We start from the raw sequence: 17,800 nt of genomic DNA, 5'->3' as shown, positions 1-17,800 counted from the left end.
CCTCGCTGCTGGAGTGGACGCGCAAAGTGGGGGCGCAGTCCTCAGCAGTCAAAAGAAAAAAGAAAAAAGCTCCTGAGCTGCGCAGCTGAAGCCGAGAGCAGGATTGGACCCCACCACCCACCTCCACTCCCCTGGCTGTGTTTCTTTTTTTTTTCTTATTTTCTGCACAAGCACCGACCGTCTTAGTACAAGGAAAGTTTTTTTTTTTTTTTTTTTTTTTTTCTTAAGGGGCGCCGCTGCTTTCTCGCACCAGCCCACCCCAAAAGAGCGGAGGCATATTGTCTGTGGCGCAGCGCGACGGTGCGGTGTCCGATTACAAACCGTGCGCCGAGGAGCCACCGGCACAGAGCGCTTCTTCTCTAAAGGGGGCAGAAATAGCACACGGGGCTCCGGAGGGACGAGCCAGAGCGCAGAGGAATCTCTGCAGAGACAGAGGGAGAGAAAGAAGGAGTTTACCGAGGTCGATTTCTGGCAAGAGAGGCAGGAGAACAGAGGATATTTCATCTTCGGCTCATCTTTATTTTCTGTGTTTCCTCACCATTCCTCTTCTCACCGGGACAAGACTCGCAGCTTCGCTCCCTGCTAGATGAACGGGAGTTGGGCACCTCACTTGGTAAGAAGACGCGTATTTTATTCTGAATTGCACCGGCTTTCGTTGTCATACGGGCATGTGTGTGTGCATTATTCTTGAGCTGTGACTTTTATATCAATTTCACCCTCTTATTAACGCGAGGTGTTTGTTTTCTCTGGATTAAACTCCCCGTCAGGTGCACAATTATGCGCCCGTGTCACCTGCGAACGTGCCATAAAAAAATTAAAAAAAAAACGACGCAAACTGGGGAATGTGCCCGCATCGAAGAGGTGCGCGCAGTTGTCCGCAAAAATCACGGGAAGATAAATAATCAGTTTGAGAAGTTTTGCGTTCCGCTTTGCGGTGTCTGACCGCTTGGTGGTGCTGGCAGAGTGCAGCCGTAGCCGGGTCCCTCGGAGCTCCCGTCGGATCTTTAATATCCTGCAAATTCACCAGTGTTTGCCCCCTTTTTTCCTTTTACTTTCTAATGTCTGCTCAGGCGATTAAGGTGTAAAGTCATGTGCACTAGTTTTAGTTGCTCGAGTTTCGTGCGCTCAGTCTCGCATGTGCAGAGGTGCGTTTTGGGAGAATCTTGGTTTCTTACGGGGAAAAAATGAACAAACAGACGTTATTATAGTAAACACATGAATATATTAGTGGCTTGACAGCTGATATGCAAGACATTTTAACTCTTAATTGGTTGGTTGTGTGTGTGTGTGTGTGTGTGTGTGTGTATATATATATAATATATATATTTCTTGCCACAGGTTCAGATGTCTTTTATTGTGCCCTGATGGACTAAAGATTTCCATTTGCCTCTGTGAAAAGATGTCACTGCGTTCGACACACAAAGGACACAAACAGAATGTGTGACCTTTCCGAGACACTGATTATTTAACATTTAATCACTGCGGCAAGACGTTTCTTTTACTCCTCTCATGCTCTTTGTTGAGCTTCTCAATGCTTCCAAGCGAAACACCTCAAACTTTCCTTCTTTCTCCACTGCGGAGCCAGAGCTGCCCTTGAAGGTTTTTTTCTTCTTCTTCTTCTTCTTCTTTTCTCTGTGGTTTTATACGACTACCAAAGAGCTATTTCACGACACAATAAAATCATCTTTTAAACTTCCCTTCGTCTTAAATTACAATATAAACTATTCATATTCTTTCACAAAACTCACATTGAGGCTGTGGCCAGTGCGCTTGATTAAATCTTTTAAAACTGTTATCGTTTGAGGAGTTAATGCGGCTCAGGTGCTACGGCTCTCTCTCCTCGCAGATAAATAAATGCTAATCTCCAACCCTGACCATGAGCATCTGTGTGCGGTTAAGTGCTGTTAACGCTTTGTTTTTGTAGGTCTGCGCCTTTTCTTAGAGAACATTCACGTTTTTTCCTGTGATTGTGGAGAACTCCAGATGCTCTCTCTGTTCGCTGGTATTCGAGGGGAAGTTGTCGGTTGTCTCGGCCACTCTTCCCTTCTGAACTTGACAGCCACGTTTCTCATGAACTCGCTCAGCATCCTCAGATCTGAAGGATTCAGACGCACCAGGACGGCGGCGCTGGGCTCTTTCACACCTACACTGAAGCAGTTGGAAATAAGTCCCCCTCGTCCAGGTGGATGAATTACTTTAGCGTCTCGGTGTCCAGGCTTTTATTAGATGTCGGATGCTAACCCCCCCGCCCCCCCCTCCCCAAGGAAAAGAAAGGGAAAGGAAATACAAAACAAGAGTGAAGACAGGAAAGTGCTGAATCAAGAAAGTATAAGATGAGATGCCTTTTGGCAAAAGACGCCAGTTTATATTGCATCTGAACCACTGGAGAAATACTGAATGGAGGAAGAAAAAAAAAAGCATTAGAGCTGCAATGATTAGTTATCTAGAGAAAAGCTCCTGCTCCCAGGGGTGAACTTGTTGATTTTTCTGGTATAATAGCACTTGATATTTTTTAGATTTGCTGGATAAAATGGGAAATTGAACTTTGGGAAGCTGTTAGGTGCATTTCCAAACCCCTCACACACCTGAACGTGTGATTACAATCAGCTGATTTGATCAATACCCGGTCATTAGTTTTGTGTAGCAATAGACTGGGATGCAATCACATGAGAATGAGAAGGTACTGGAGGAACCCGGCCACAGAACCACCCCAGCACAGCCCCCTGTAAGACTGTAAGAGCAGCGTATGATTAGCGTGATTGATATTTGCGCCGTGTCGGGAATTTACCCCGCGCGCTGACACGGAACGCCGGCACAAACACGGCAATTAGTCCCAGCCAGGAGAAATCCGTGATGAAAATGACCCCGGCGGCATCGGCGGGCCGCGCGGTCGCCATGGAAACCGGCTGAATGACAAGCCCATTGTCGGCGACCTTTGTGATTTGGCGCCCCCCTCCCCTCCTCCTCCTTTCTCCCCCTTCTCTCCCGATCCTCCTCCCCCTCCTCCCCCTCATGACTGGGGGTCGAACCCCGTCGGGAGTGAGAGTGAAAGGCATTGTCATGCACGTGTAAACTAAACAGCCATTACCCTCTGGCCCCTCGGTGCTCTTTAAGGCCCCTTGGTTACCTATTTATTTTGACACCGACAAGATGGGGATGGTTTGTCTGTGCACACACACACACACACACACACACACACACACACAAAGCCTCAAAAAAAGATCCCGGGTTCATTGGCTGAGACTTGCGTGGAAGCCCCCGTTTATACAAATGCCCCTCAGTGGATGATTTATTACTTTTACTCAAGTAAACTCGGAGACAATACTTGAAGTGGTTTGCTGTTCTCTCCCGCTGCGCTTTGTGCTCTCGGGCTATTTATACTCCACAACCACTTAGGCATTATCGCATCCTTGCCTCGCTCTTCCCTCCGCTTCTGATATCACGACTGTAGTTGATCCACTGTCTCATCCCGCATGTTAGAAGCCCCCAAATCCAGCAGAGAAAGCAAACTTTCTCTTTTAGTTTTTTCATTTCATGCCATTGTCAGTCATTTAGCCAGACACGGGGGTGTTGCTATGGCTACCCCGGAAAGTTTCCTACGAGGGCGTTTGAGCGCCTGTCGGTCACTGAAGCAAATGAAAATGTTGGCGTAATGAAAGTTTATCGTCCGCGTCGCTCCCTGTTCTATAAACGCCAAAGGTGTCGCGGCGGTTGCCACAGAAATCAGGCGAGAAGGTGCGGAGCCGCGTGGCACGTGTGCGTCCGCGCGAATTGTTCGTTCTCACAAAAGCTGAGATGGAGTTAGATCACTTTTTTTCTTTTCTTTGTCGAGGCTGCCTCGTAAACAGGCACGATCTTAAAATATGTGCTGTGAATATTATTTTTTTTTTTTTGTGACAATGCTTCACAGCTGGATAGGTCTAAAGACGAAACACAACGCACGCAGAAGTTGAGAGGCCGATGTGTGGAAAGAGCTGGGAATGAGTTGATGAGACAGACGCGCGCAGGCTCCAGCTCCGTGATGGGATGTAATCCTCGTCAAACAGGCGGGGGGAAGCGGTGGTAATTTCACACTGCATGCTAAGCAGCAGAAAACGGCAGCGAGGGCAGGTGTAGGAAATGATTTGAGTCCAGAGCGTTCAGGCTCAGACAGGATGCGCTGTTCATTTCTGCCGCCTGGATCCAAGAATGAAGGTTTGCGGGTTTTGTGGTGAAAAGAAAAAAGGAAAAACGTCCCGTCTCATGTCCGCGCGTCAGAGGGAATTATAGCGCCTCTGAAGCAGTTATTAGCGCTGCCCCCCCCTCCCTCTCGACTGCAGCCTCAGACAACACTCAAATAACTGAGGAGTGTGTCTTTTAACCGTGATGGGAGGGAGACTCTATGTGGGTCACGATTAAATAATCCCCAAAGCCTCTCTTTCACCAGGGATCAAGCCAAGGGGACGTGTGAAAGGTTGAACAGAGATGGATCCGAACTTCTGCAGGAGGGAAACAGGAGAGGCCATTATTGTGAACTTATTTCAGTTTGGAGTTTGTTGCACTTTTATCCCCTAAGAGCCAAGAACCCCCCCAAACTGATGGATATATTAAGTAGGGACCCCCTACCTACTATATATGTTATATCTGTTATAAATGTACATTATTATTATCATTTTGCATCCAATATAATTATTATTTTTCTTTTAATTTCGAATATGTGAAGTGGCCAACTGCCCTAAACCTACCTGACAAAGTCAGCATGTAATATGAGGCTCCTGATTGGCTCAGCAGCAATGGGGGGCGGGGCCTACGGTGTACAGGAGGCTTAGATTGACAGGTCTGGACTGGCGTGGCGTTCTGTGTAGAATAATGTGCTGTTGAGACATTTATCCCCCTGCTTACATATGTCGAACTCACGTTAATGTGTATATAAACTCCTGCAAAAAAAGATTTTGCAGGAGTTAATATAGACATTAACGTGTCAAACTCATTTTAGTTTGTGGGCGGATCAGCATCATAACAGAACAATATAAGTAACGACTTCTCCAGACTTTTCCATTTGTTTTAGAGTCAAAAACAACAGGTAAGTTTGGAGAATGTTTTAATTTCTTCTCTAAAAATAAGTGCAATTTGGGCACATTGCTGTCTGTTGTGTTCAGTCCGCCTCTCTTACTAAAACAGCGGACAAATTAGCGATAGCATTTTCATTTTCATTATAAAACTGCTCTTCTGTTCTATATACTTTGCAAATTGCCGCAGGGCCGGGTCAGGCCTTCTGTCGGGCCGCTTTCGTCCCGCGGGCCTTATGTTTGACACCTGTGCCTCAGAGGGAGGGAGAGCGGCTGAAGGCGGAGGAGGAGGAGAAGACGAGAACGTTGTGAAGAGGTGTAATGAGTCAGGGGGAAGGAGCCGGCAAAAGAGGATCTTAAAAGGAGAGACCGAGGAGGAGGAGAGGGAGCGAGGAGGCTTCGCTGGTCTTTGTTTATTGACTGATTGAGCGCCACGGGGCCGTTTGAAGGGTGAAATGAGTCATGAGTTGTCACCAAACACACACAGAGACGCCGGCAGCGCACACTTTCCCTCTCGTCCGTCCCCCGAGCCGTCACCCAGCTGTATTTCTCTGCGAGATGAATGACTTTGAAGCATGAATGAGAGGATCATTTGATAATGGCGCTCGGCTCGTGTATTCCTCTTTCTCGGCGGGAGCTTCCTCCTCTTTCAGGGCGGCAGCTTGTACCTCTTAGGTGAGAGCAAAACTGGACTGCCTCCTGCGAGACTCTGACGCTCTTCGCTATGTATAGTCGCAGCCAAATTAGCCTGCCACCCGTTACTGAAGCAGGCGCGTGGCTGTGCACTTCCTGCGAGCTGGTGACGTCGCGCTCTCCATATGTTTTCTAATATCCACAGCAGGAGGTGGCGTAGCTCGAGTCTTGCTCGAAATTCGAGTCCTGGGACGCCCGTCGTCGCGCCTTATCTTCGCGGCGCGTGTGATTTTAGCGATAAGAAGCCCCGTTTGATGTGATGCGTTTGGAAGTTCATCTGTCGCAGCGCCGCAAAACAGACAGGGAAGCTCTAATTTGATCAGCGAGAGGATATAAATACAGAAAATCCTTTAATCTGCAGCAAATGAAAACATTTATCTGTGCCTTGAAATCATTACGAAGGGCTAATCAGAGAGGAGTATCCTCGAGAAAGAGAAACATTCGAGTTGCAAAGGGGCCGCTTCCCCCGGCGCGTGGATGCGAGAGTGGAATTACAGAGCGCGCCGTATTCTTTGTAGGCGACCTCAGACGAACGTTCGCGATAGCATCTGGAAGATAAAGCGGGCCGCCGCTTGTAGTTTTGGCCGCGCGGAGGAAAAAAATGGGAACGGAAGCGAGATAAAGAGGGAGATTGGGGGGGGAGATACGGAGAGAGAAACGCAGATTGAGGAACGCCGGCGGAGGTGAAACGATAAGGAACTTGAGTTTCCCAGACAATGAGGGGAGGCACCTTGCTTTTTGAATGGGCGGAAAAATAAAAGGGCGCAAGAAAGAAGAGACGGAGATTGGAAGGGTTGATATGAGCGAGACGGGAACAATGCGCGGGTTCGAGGGAAAATTGTTAAATGTACGAGATGGAGCTTCTCCCCTGGGAGGCGGCGGTCTGGTCGGGCCCTGAACGCCTCTGTCTGCTGTGTTCAGCTGAGAGATCCTCGGACAGGGACAGGAGGACAGGGACAAGACGAGACAAAGAAAGGAGACAGGGACGTGTCTCCACTTTTTAACAACCTCATTCGCTTTTAGGGTCACGATACTGTGCGGATTTGCGCTGCACAAAGTCTCGCCTTCTTGCCGGATTTTGATACGTCGCCATGTTGCGTGCAGAAGTTGAGGTGAAGTGGCAAAGCGCTCCCACACAGTCACTCTTTGTCTCCCCCCCCTCCCCTAAAAAAAAATTGTGACTGCAGCACTCCACACTCGCCAGACATGAAAACCCTAATGACTCACGCCTTTCACCGGTCTCACCGTGCAAACGCGCAGCCTGCGCGGCCGCGGAGACAAAGCTGCCTCAGTTCTGTAGGTGAAACCACACGGAGGATGTGTGGTCTGGGTCTAAACCACCAGCAGCGAATAACAAACCACTTATTATACCTCCCGAATAACATTTCATTCTTCCTTGAATAAACCGACGGGAAGAACGAGCGCTCAGAGGCTCCGTATTTTCTCGACTCGCCCACCTGCCTTGACTTTGATTAAGTTTTAAAGCTGCGCGCACGAGAAGACGTGGTCACCTGGAGTTAAGTGGCGTCGTACACGAGTGGGAGCTTGGTTTCAGTGGATGGATTGTTACGGAATATCAAGTCTATCCAGGTACTGGGCCACGGCGATAAGGATATCAGTTGCTGCAGAAGACAATGGAGTAATTCTAGAGGCATTGCCAGGGGTGTCCTTTTTTCCCATACACTCTGTTGGTTGGCTAATACAGTGGTCTTATTATGCTGCTCATGAAACAAGAGAATGTTTCTATTCTCCTGCTCGGGCTCTATTGTGTTGCAGAGTTCCCCAGAGAAGCGAGTTACGTTCAAGAGTTGTGCTGACTCTCAGCCCGCGCTTCTTCCGCCGCGCTGCCCTGCTGGGACCGAAGCGGATTGTTTAAAGATGAGATGTGTTTTTTTATTATCATTTCTTTCCTTTGCATAGAAAAAAAAACGGAGAAGAGAAAACTGAAGCACACATCCCCTCGTTTTAAGGTGTGTAGTGAGCGTAAGAACCCTGCAGCGTCGTGCAGCGTAGGCTGAGATTCGAAACTGAGGCTGTCGGAAGAGCAGAGGAGTCAAATCAACAAATACATCCCCAAGATTGAGCAAACCGGAGCAAACCGAGGAGGCAGCAAAAAAATATCCCGGTGCGCAAATACGGAGAATATTAACAGTCCCGTTCACATGCAGCTCAGGTGCGTGTGTCTGGACGCTGGAGGTCGTCTGGGTGCGGGGGGGAAAGGAAAGGGGCTCTTGTTTCTCTTTCTCAGATGGCTCTGACCTCGGTGTGACAAGGCCCGACCCGACCCGACCCCAACCCTGACCCCCGTCTTTCCAGGTTGCACTCGCGTGCAAGAAAACTGCAGCGGAAGCACACTTCACCGTGGCGCCAGGGGAGCGAGAGAAGAAAAGACAATCGGGCCAATATTCCTTAATGGGGATAAGCTGAGATCAGCTCAGGGAAATGATTTTAAATGGAGGATAAAATGGATTTGTTGCAGGAATCCTTCGTAGTTGTTTTTGACTTAAGCTCCTGCACATCTCCTCAGAAAAAAAAAGAGGCCCAGCGGAGGAGGGAACTCCCACGCAGAGGATATATTTCCTCTGGACTTGCCCTGCTACAACACTTTGTTACGCCGCTCTTGTTGTCATTAAAAATAGACCTCCGCCCTTCTGATGCTGGTGCCCCGTAGCATCCTGATCTGCTTTGCGCTCCACGCTGCTCCCCGAAGGCTTTTCCGGGCAGCAGAGTAACAGTTAAGGGCGAAAAGCAGACACTTTACTGCAGGGTCAACGTCTTTTTATTGACTTAAGAAAAGCTCCCAAAAAGGAGTTGTGCTGCACGGGCGGTAAAGACGCCGTTGAGCAGCTTATGCACAGGAGGTAATTGTGCACGTAAAGGTTGTTTCTTTTCTTCCCCCTGCCCTTTATTGCCTATGCTGGAGTTGCAAAAAAAAAAAAAATGAAAATTTGCAGCTGGAGATCTACAAGGCAGTTTGTTTTTACAGAAAATGGGACATTTTGTCTCCTTTTTCCCAACCCCATTACACCCCCCACCGTCCTCCCCCTCCTCCTCCTCCTCCCCCTCGCTCTGCGCTGAAACCATAATGTTGTACAATATTATATTCATCCCCAGAGGGAAATAATCCTTCTCCCTCGCCCTCCTCTGATACGGGAAGGTCAGAGTGCAGGGTCGACGTGCAGTAACTTAAACAAGGAAACGAACGACTCCGGGGTTTGGTTTTATGAGCAGTGTCTTAATCCTCTGGAGTCTAAATCACGTGGTCAAATTAAGACGACGGAGCAGCAAGACGAAGTGTTACAACTTTTGTAGAAAGTGCTAACTTCAACTTCATATACCAGTTTTTAAATTGTGTTGATAGGCCAAGTAAAACTAGACTTGTTATACATCATTTGTGCCACGATTTTCACTGAAATTCACCATCATGTCGGTGCACGGAGAAACGGTGAAGAGGAAAACGCTAGCTAGCGGAGAGAGCTAGCCAGCTTCAAACGCACGAAAGCAAAAAACAAACAAAAAAACCTTTTCCTATCGGTGGAAAAATGCATCTCATCAACCAATCAGGAGATGATGTGTCAATGGTTGGTCAAGTTATGGGAGTCAAAGAGAAAGAAGTTATAGATTTGGGACTTTTAGATTATTCCTTAATGCATTTCCTGCATTTTAACAGAAATAGTTAGAAACAGGTTTGTTTTTTGGTAAATTTGCACACAAACTTTTGGAATTTACACTTTAGATTTGCATTCCAAGTTATGAAAATGGTCGGTTAAACATGTTCACAGTGAAAAATCCAACTCTTTTCTACTCGGATTTTAAGGTTTTAGTGTGGCTTTGTGCTAATAAAGTTTGTCAAAATGAAAAAAATAACCTTAAATGTGAGGTTGTGCTGAAAAGAATGACACCAAACAAAGCAACGTGTGCGGTTTTCAGCCTCCTGGACCCATTTCATTCCCTCCGCGTACATGGAGACCCACCGTAACCTGTCATTGTCATCAGCAGAGCTTCACGCCCACGCCGGCTCCCTCTTTACCCCAACCATTGACCCCACATATTACAATTAACACCTTCTCAATCCGAATGTACGCTTCTTTTTGGCCTTCTTTTAGTAAGTTCTGAATTTTTACGACTTCGGTGCTTTAGTACGTGCTCCCATGATTTCTCGCCCTCTCGCATTTCCAGGGTTCACGCGTTGTAGCTGAAGCAATTATAGTAATTGGCAGATTACAGCTTCTTTGTTTCATCTCTGATTCTCACTCTTTAGTGCTACTTCTTCCCCTCCGACTGCGCAAATCCACGACATTCGGAGATCTCGCTGAACTCCCGAGCTTTGCAGAGGCTGCGAAAGCCAGTTGTGTGTTGGCAAAATAATTTAAAAAAAACCCTCTCGGCGCAAGACGGTAAAAACATTTTCGACACAAATAGGCGCGCATTTAGCCGCGGGGGGGTGGGCGATTGCCGGGGAGGATGTTAATTGCAGTGTACAGTCAAATGATTTACTGTTATTGTTGTAAAGCAGAACGCACCTAAAGAAACAATTATGAAAATCATACTTTTATTTCTGCCTCAGCGGCTGGGCTATAATTTAGTCGTGCGCCTGATTTGCGTGGTTCCGCGCAGTCTATCACTCAGAATTACTTTCTTTTGCTTTGTGACACTTCATGCTCTCTCCTGGTATGGAAAAAAAAAAAAAAAAATTGACGGAATGATTAATGTTCTCCTGAAAGCGTGGGGCTTTTGCACGCTCACAGGAGTGGCTCAGATCAACCCAGTCCTGTAACCATGGAACCAGCCAGTAAGGCAGTAATAGAGTGATGTCTGGTTACTCTAGTTGAAATGTGCAATAGGACTAATTGCAATATGTTTGGGTATGAATGTGGAATAGGGCTATGTGCAATAATAGCTTATGTACAATCTGGATTATGGGTCTTTCTCCTTTCCTGTCTTAATCGCTAATGAATGAAAGCCCATTTTTTGTTCCTTCCAGGGTATATTCTACACTTTCTTCTATGTACTTTTTTTTCTCTCTCTCTCTCATGTTTTTATGAACATCAACCTGCTTTAGGGACTAGAGATTGACCAATGTGGATTTTTTTTGTGCTGATACCAATGGCCGATACGTGCCGCCGCTTTTTCTGCGCCGATATTTGGAGCCGATACTGCTTTTCCTCCCTCCATTCACATGGAAAAACACGATGATAACAAATGTTGCAAGTCTCAACTTAAAGACGAACATCAACCTTTATTGTGGTCGATTGACGACCTGCACTATTAGCTTTCCAGAGAGAGAAAACAACATAAGCTAGCAAACTCCTACTTAACAGCAACAGTAAAAGTTAGGACTGGTGCTAATGTTATGTGTTCGTGCTGAGTGATAACGAAATTGAAGTTTGTTTGACTTGTTGTTTAAAAAAATAAACTACAAGCATTTTCCAGCTACTCTGCTAGTGGGGGACGGGCAATGTATGGGCTGCATGGGTGCGCCTGTCTGTAAATCTTGCTAGGGAAAAAAAAAATATCTCTCTCTTTATCTATATGTGTATAAATATATATATATGCGAACACCTGTGTATCGCCCAATACTGATAACAATAAAAAACACAAATATCGGCCCGATATTTGAAGTATTTTAGGGGACAACAGATGGAAATTAGCCCTGGCTACAATCTGGCATATTTACCTTATTTATAATGTTCATAAATATGCTCTGACCCTTATTTAAATAAAGAGGTTTTTTTAAGTGACAGAGGCCTGGCAGGACCTGAACAAAGTAAAAGTAACAGAGTGTTGGGAGGTTAAGAAGAAAAAAGTGCTGGAGTTAAACACACCTGGAAGCCACATGTGGATCACCCCGCCCCCACCAGCGTCCCCGTTCGGGAAAACTCCATCGTCATCATTATCGCTAAGGGTTGAGGGGATCATTAAGTCATTATTTATGTGCTTTCTGCTGTTTTATCACCTCCAGACACTGTCTCCCGATGCAGACACCCACACTCACAGCCCCAGATGAATAACATAATTGTATGAGGCAGCCGGGGGGTCCTATCTAATAGAAAAAGTGCAGACTCTAACAGTCTGGCCCAGCTGTAGATGCGACTCAAACACTTTTTTTTTTATCCCACCCACCCCCCCGCCGCCCCTCTTTCTCCTGTTTGGCTCGTTTACACCTCGTGTTGTTTATGTTTATTTACACGCCGCTCCCAGACTCCAGCCTTCGCTTCCAGATTTGCTCCGGTTTGAGGGACGAGGTTGCCGAGGCGAAGTTTTTACAGGCAATTTCCCCTTTACAATAGAGGTGTTTTTTTACTGGATGAGCCCAGTTAAAAGCGCAAACAAGGCACTTTAAGCCGCCTCTCACTCGATTTCAGCTTCTTCCGCCCGTAAAAGCGCATGTGTCGTTAGAGGTATTTTATTTTATTTTTTGTTTAAACCTTTTTAATCCAAGCTCCAGATCCTGTTTTGCCAGAAGTTGGAATCAATTTTCACACCGAGATGGATGATTGCCATATGATTGGAGTTTATCAAAACTGAAAAAAATATGAGGTTTTAGAGACAAGGCAGGTAGAAGTGGACTGGGAAAACAAAATAAAAAAAAAAAAAACGAGACACGGAGAGGTGGATGTTAAACAGACCTGGTCTGGGTTGCACCTGGAGCCGTGGCTCCTTTGAAAGGCCACGCCGAGTCAGCTCTCTGGACACTGCCGCCTCAGATGCTCTGAATGCCGCTGTTTCTCCCGGTGTTTCCTTTCCCTGTAGTTTAAAAGAGGGGGTGGGGATGTTGCTTTTCCAGCTGTGCCTGACCGCCTCGCCCTCACTTAGTCCTCCTGTTGTTTTCGTGTCCCGATTCAATTACCTCCGTGGGACCACTCTGACACATGGCATCCACACACAAGCACCCGAGACATTTGAGGGACTGCACTTTTAGTTGGTGCGATGGGAGTTATTTATGGAGAGCCCATCTTTCCCTGTCTCTGAAGTGCTCCTAAGTTCTTTCTTTCCATCTTAACTCTATTTTGTTAATCCTCTCCATTTTCCACCTCGCTCCTTTTCTCCCTGCCTAACCTCTTTAACATCCCTCTCCTCTTCACTCCAGCCTCCTCTATCCTCACCCCGTCCCTCAATTTCATCTCATCCAACCTCTAGCCGTCCTCCCCTCCTGCATCCCCTTCCTTATTCTTCCATTCCTCTCATTAACTCCCAGCCTCTCTCCAGTAATCTACCTCAAGTGAACCCAAACGACTTTCTCGTCCAGTCTCTTTGCCTTTTTGAAGAGCCGGGCAGCGTGAGACTGGAGGCCATTACTCCGTCGAATGCTTCAGACGGACGGGTCCCGCGCGGTGCCTCGGATAAACGACACACATGCACGGAAATATATTCCCCCCTCACATGGACATTTAAATTCGGGGACACGTGCTCACTTAAACAGATGCAGACAAACTCACTGGAGGGTTCGGCTGGAGAATAAAACACAGGGTAGTTATGAGACGCCATCGTCACGCACGTACACATCTGAACTTTGTTCCCCGACTGCACGCATCTGAACAAAAATAGCGTGACTGCGCGATAACACACTCTTGGTTTCTATGAAGGTGCAGGACTGGTGTGCTGAAAGCTGAACGTGAGAATACTTTCAAACAAACATTATTTTAGGGAATTCCAGCGGGTGCGCTGGTAGAGATAACGGTATAGCATGTCACTGAAACAAGCAGATTCATGTTAAATGCTGAAATCTGCCACTCAGAAATTAGCCTGGAAAACTTAATACAAAGAAAATACCGTGGTCAAATGATCCCAATGCTGCATAAAAATAAAAAAACAAACATCTCCAGACTCGTGCGCCCCTACGGAGACACATGAACCCACTCAGAGGAGGCTGTTAGGAGTAACCACAGGTCACAGAGGCTTACAGTGGAGCCCAAAGAAACATCATATTGAGACTCAGTGACGTCAGGAGCTATGGATCTTTTATGGGAATGGGATCAGATCAATATTCTGTCTAGGGTTAATCCTCTTTTAAATGATATTTGTCGTTTGCGCTCCATTGATGCTTCGTGTTCGACTCACATAATGAGGCACCTTCTTAACCTGTGGGAAATACTTTGTGGTGTGAACTTGGGCCAGAACAATAACTGTGAGGTGGTTATCTTTCATATCTATCTGTCTGACTACGGTGCCGTGTGGAGGTTAGTGGCCACTGTTCGTGATGGACCCTAGTTTGTTCAAGGTTCTTGCATCTGCCACTGATCTCAGGGCTTCCAGTTCTGCCCCCACCACAGAGTCCTCCTTCTGTATCAGTTTGTCCAGGTTCCTACTCCCCAGAACACCACAGAGTAGAGGAGGACACTGGCAACGATAGTCGGGTAGAACACGTCCAGCAGCTTCCAGCAGATATTAAAGGACCTTAGCCTCCTGAGGAAGTAGAGACGGCTCTAACCTTTTTTCTGCACTGAGTCCAGTTTGTGATCCAGATGTAGATCCAGGTACTTACAGGTCTAAACCACCTCTACACACTCCTTGTTGAAGATTGCATGCTGCAAGTGGGACCTGGACCTCCGGAAATCCACCACTATGTCCTTGGTTTTAGGTGTAGTGATGAGAAGACGGTTCTCTCAGCACTTTCAGATTCTTGTTCTCCTGCTCCTGTCCATCCCCCACAATCGTAGCGTCGTCTGAGAACTTCTGCAGGCGACTTCTTCATTTGTACCAAAGAGCTGTTGAAAAGAATGAGGTCTCATTGCAGTAACATCCGATCACAAGTGGCCAGTTTTGGGTACAAGTGGTACAACACTGGCAGTCGTGTGGTGGAGATCCAATGCATCCTAGGTTGTGTTAAGGACTCACTAAGGGTGCACTTGCGTAAGGCAGGTTTTATATCATTCATAGAAGAAAAAACAATCCCAGACAACTCATTTTGAATGAGTATGTTCATAATTTCCTCTAAAAAAGTGGTTAAAAAGTGACATATTCATGTTTGCAGAGTGGCCATGTGCATTTAGCATGTGCATAATCACCAGTATCTTTATTTACCTTTTATTACTGGATATCATATTATCACTGGGGCAGCAGTGCAGAGGTGAAATTGCTCTGGGTGTGGAAGAGGTATGGAAGAGACCCGTGAAACCTGCTTATCTGAAAATTAACAGTCGTTGGAGAAATTTGGAATTCTTGTCATTCTGCACTCGACTGAGCTAATCGGTTGATCCAACGAATCGTTTGGAGGTCGATTTGAGCGTGTTACAGGCTGAGATGGGTTGTTTTATGTTGCAACCAGGTTGAAATTGAGTTTGAGTTTTGCCCAGATATTTTCTCCCCATATGTAAGTGGAATAAACACAGCCAAAGGTTTTACAAGCACATTCCAAAAACACTCATTTCCTAGAGCACATGGAAATCTTGTTCTATCAAACATGCTTTCTGACTCAGTCTATATCCCAAAAATCATATTTGAGAACCTGATCAATTATACGTTCCAGAGCTACAACAGAATCAGTCTCATACATGAGGATTTGCATTTTTCTACAAAAATATGAGCTTATCATATTTGCATATTGAGAAAGAGGCGAAATGGTGCAGACGAATACACAGAAATGACCTAAGGCGAGACACCACAGGTGAATAGGGTGAAATTTTTAACTAACAGATATCACCATGAAACTTCTCCAGTTGATTACTTATATAAATACAGTGGTTTTTTTTTTTTGTACTGCAAGTTTTCTGTGAATTTATACTTAAATGTGCAAATGAGGAGTTATCTGCTTAAATATGCACTCATTTCCATACGTTTCCAGAACAGAAATCTGAATAATGAGCGAGGTTCAAAATTATTGTTTCATTTTGTGAATGTGTTGGATTTCCGGGTATTTACAGAGGGAATTTGGGAAATCTCTCTTAATTACTCCATAAATTACAAAATACTGTCCAAAACAAATCTATTTTTGCCCTGTTCTTAGGACTAAAATGTTCTATAAATCATGCTCTGAATGATATATGAGAAATCTGCTTAGTAAATACCTGCAGAATGTAGTTATGAATGTACATGCAAAGTTTGGTATGTGTAAGTGCTACTGAAGTGGAGATTTCTGGCTCAGAATATGAAGAAAAACTCATTTTGAGACGACGATATAAATGATATATTTTTATTGGAAACCACTACGAACCAAAACCAAATCTACTCAAATCCTTCAAAACATATCATATAATCATATCAACGTATATAATATCAAAATGTAGAAAATTTAATGCCGAATGAACTCAGATGAGTTTGACTTCCCGTCTCCTTTCCTTCATGTTTCTTTTCATTGACTTTTCTTGTTAATCTGAGCTGTAATTTTCTTCTTAGCGAAGACTTTTTAAGCATTTTTAAATATCCAGATAAACATAGACTGGTATAAAACGACACCAACCAATAAGAGTTCGAGTTTAGCTTTGGATCAGCCTTTCTACTTTCACAATTGGTTGCCAATACAAAGGATATGACCATATTTTGGCCTGACAGACTTTTGCAGGAGAAAAAGAGCTGCGCAACAATAGCTCATATGCCGGTGCTACGAGTAAGTAAATGGGAGGCGCAACACAGACAAAGTGCAGTGAAACGAACACCTAAATGTGCATTTTTTAAATGTAGTTTGATAGAAGACATGTTAAGCGAAGCAAAATAGCAGCAAATCTCGCCTTAAAATGGGTCCATACGATGGCACATAGGTGCAAATTCACAAGGACATGCTAGTAAACATACACTGATACAAGTGGGTCAGGTACACACCGAGAAAGAGGCATTTCAGCAGTAATAGATACATTTGGGTCAGGTAGACATCTGTGCACACACATGTGTTTTACACACAGACTTCAAGGTGGGGAAGAACACACACACACACATACAAACACAAGCATAGGAACATCTGTTTTTGGCCCGCAGTCGAGCTCAGATGGACCCCAGGGCTGGTGGAGACCACACATTAAATACACCCGGTGTTCCTGTGACAGGCATCCTGGGGATTTGAAGCAGTGAGGGAGTGGGGGGGGGTGGGTTTTAACCAAGAGCACAACCTGTAATTGCTACGGTAATGACACAGGAAAGGTATTTTCAAATTAATACATGCCGCAATTTCTGGGAAATGTAGGTCAGTTGACCAAAATGCGAGGAGCTCGATGCAGCTTTTTCTCGTGGCTCTTAGGTGTCGTAATGATGAATATTCATCCTTTTTTTTTTTTTTTTTTTGTCTTCTCCTCAAACATGAAGCGGGGCCTAAACATAGAATTAATATATTAGAGTTAAAAGCGATGATATTCAGCTTTGATGTGGGGCCATCAAAGGCATCATGAAAGTGCCCGGTTCAGAGGGGCAGTAGTGTTGCACTGTACCGTATATTTAGCTGTGAGCTTAAATTAGACCTGTCACAGCCATAGACACATGCCACGGCTGCTTGTGCTTCCCCTCTTCCATCGAGGGACGTTGATGTAGCTGTTGCCACTTTTTTTTTTACGGTATTGTTTTTACCTAAAGGCTTTTTTAGGGTATGACGGAACTTATGCACTGTAACCTACACACATGCCGATATGAGCCTAGCTACCCAAATGCTAGGCGCTAGTCTACTTCCTGCTTCACTTTCAACAATGGCGACTGAAACTTTCCTTAACCTTTCCTCGATGTGTCCCATCTTTATTGATCCAAAATTGTGGAGACACCTGTGCAACGCTAAAGCGGAAACACGCTGCTGCCAAATGGACCAATTACAGCTCTCGCGCTCTGCATCATGGCGGCGTGTCGTTAGATTTTTGGGGAGGTGCACGTCAGGCTATGGCGCTAGGGTTTGCATAGGCTCTGTTTAGAGGCTGCGCTAACAAATTGACGTAGAATCCTAAGGCCACGTCTGCACGAATCCGATTTTTGGGCGTGTTTAGGCTGAGACCATATTTTTTGGTGACTGGAATTGCAACTTTTTGCATCCAGGTCTCCGCCCCCTCTCTCCTCTAGCCCCGATGTCTCATAACAACAACAACAACACCAATGGTGGACTACAGGCTTGTGACGGTACTGCAGATATTAACCCTTGTTGGGTGGCG

The 17,800-nt window shown here is 45.7% G+C and overlaps 1 protein-coding gene across 2 annotated transcripts in view; it reads left to right on the top strand.

Annotated features, from left to right (window-relative positions):
• The first annotated feature begins 240 nt into the window (after positions 1–240).
• sema5a (sema domain, seven thrombospondin repeats (type 1 and type 1-like), transmembrane domain (TM) and short cytoplasmic domain, (semaphorin) 5A) overlaps positions 241–17,800 on the top strand; it is a 151,689-nt gene continuing 134,129 nt past the window's right edge. The window contains exon 1 of one of the 2 annotated variants that reach the window (XR_007110754.1): positions 241–613. The gene's annotated coding sequence lies outside the window, so the exon portion shown is untranslated. The remainder of the gene's footprint in view (positions 614–17,800) is intronic. The other variant, XM_047568522.1, reaches the window with a different exon arrangement.

This window comes from Mugil cephalus, chromosome 18 (assembly GCF_022458985.1).
Source record: "Mugil cephalus isolate CIBA_MC_2020 chromosome 18, CIBA_Mcephalus_1.1, whole genome shotgun sequence".
Taxonomy (NCBI): domain Eukaryota; kingdom Metazoa; phylum Chordata; class Actinopteri; order Mugiliformes; family Mugilidae; genus Mugil; species Mugil cephalus.
The sequence above is the reverse complement of the archived record's forward strand: the minus strand, read 5'-3'. Positions and strand labels throughout refer to the sequence as shown.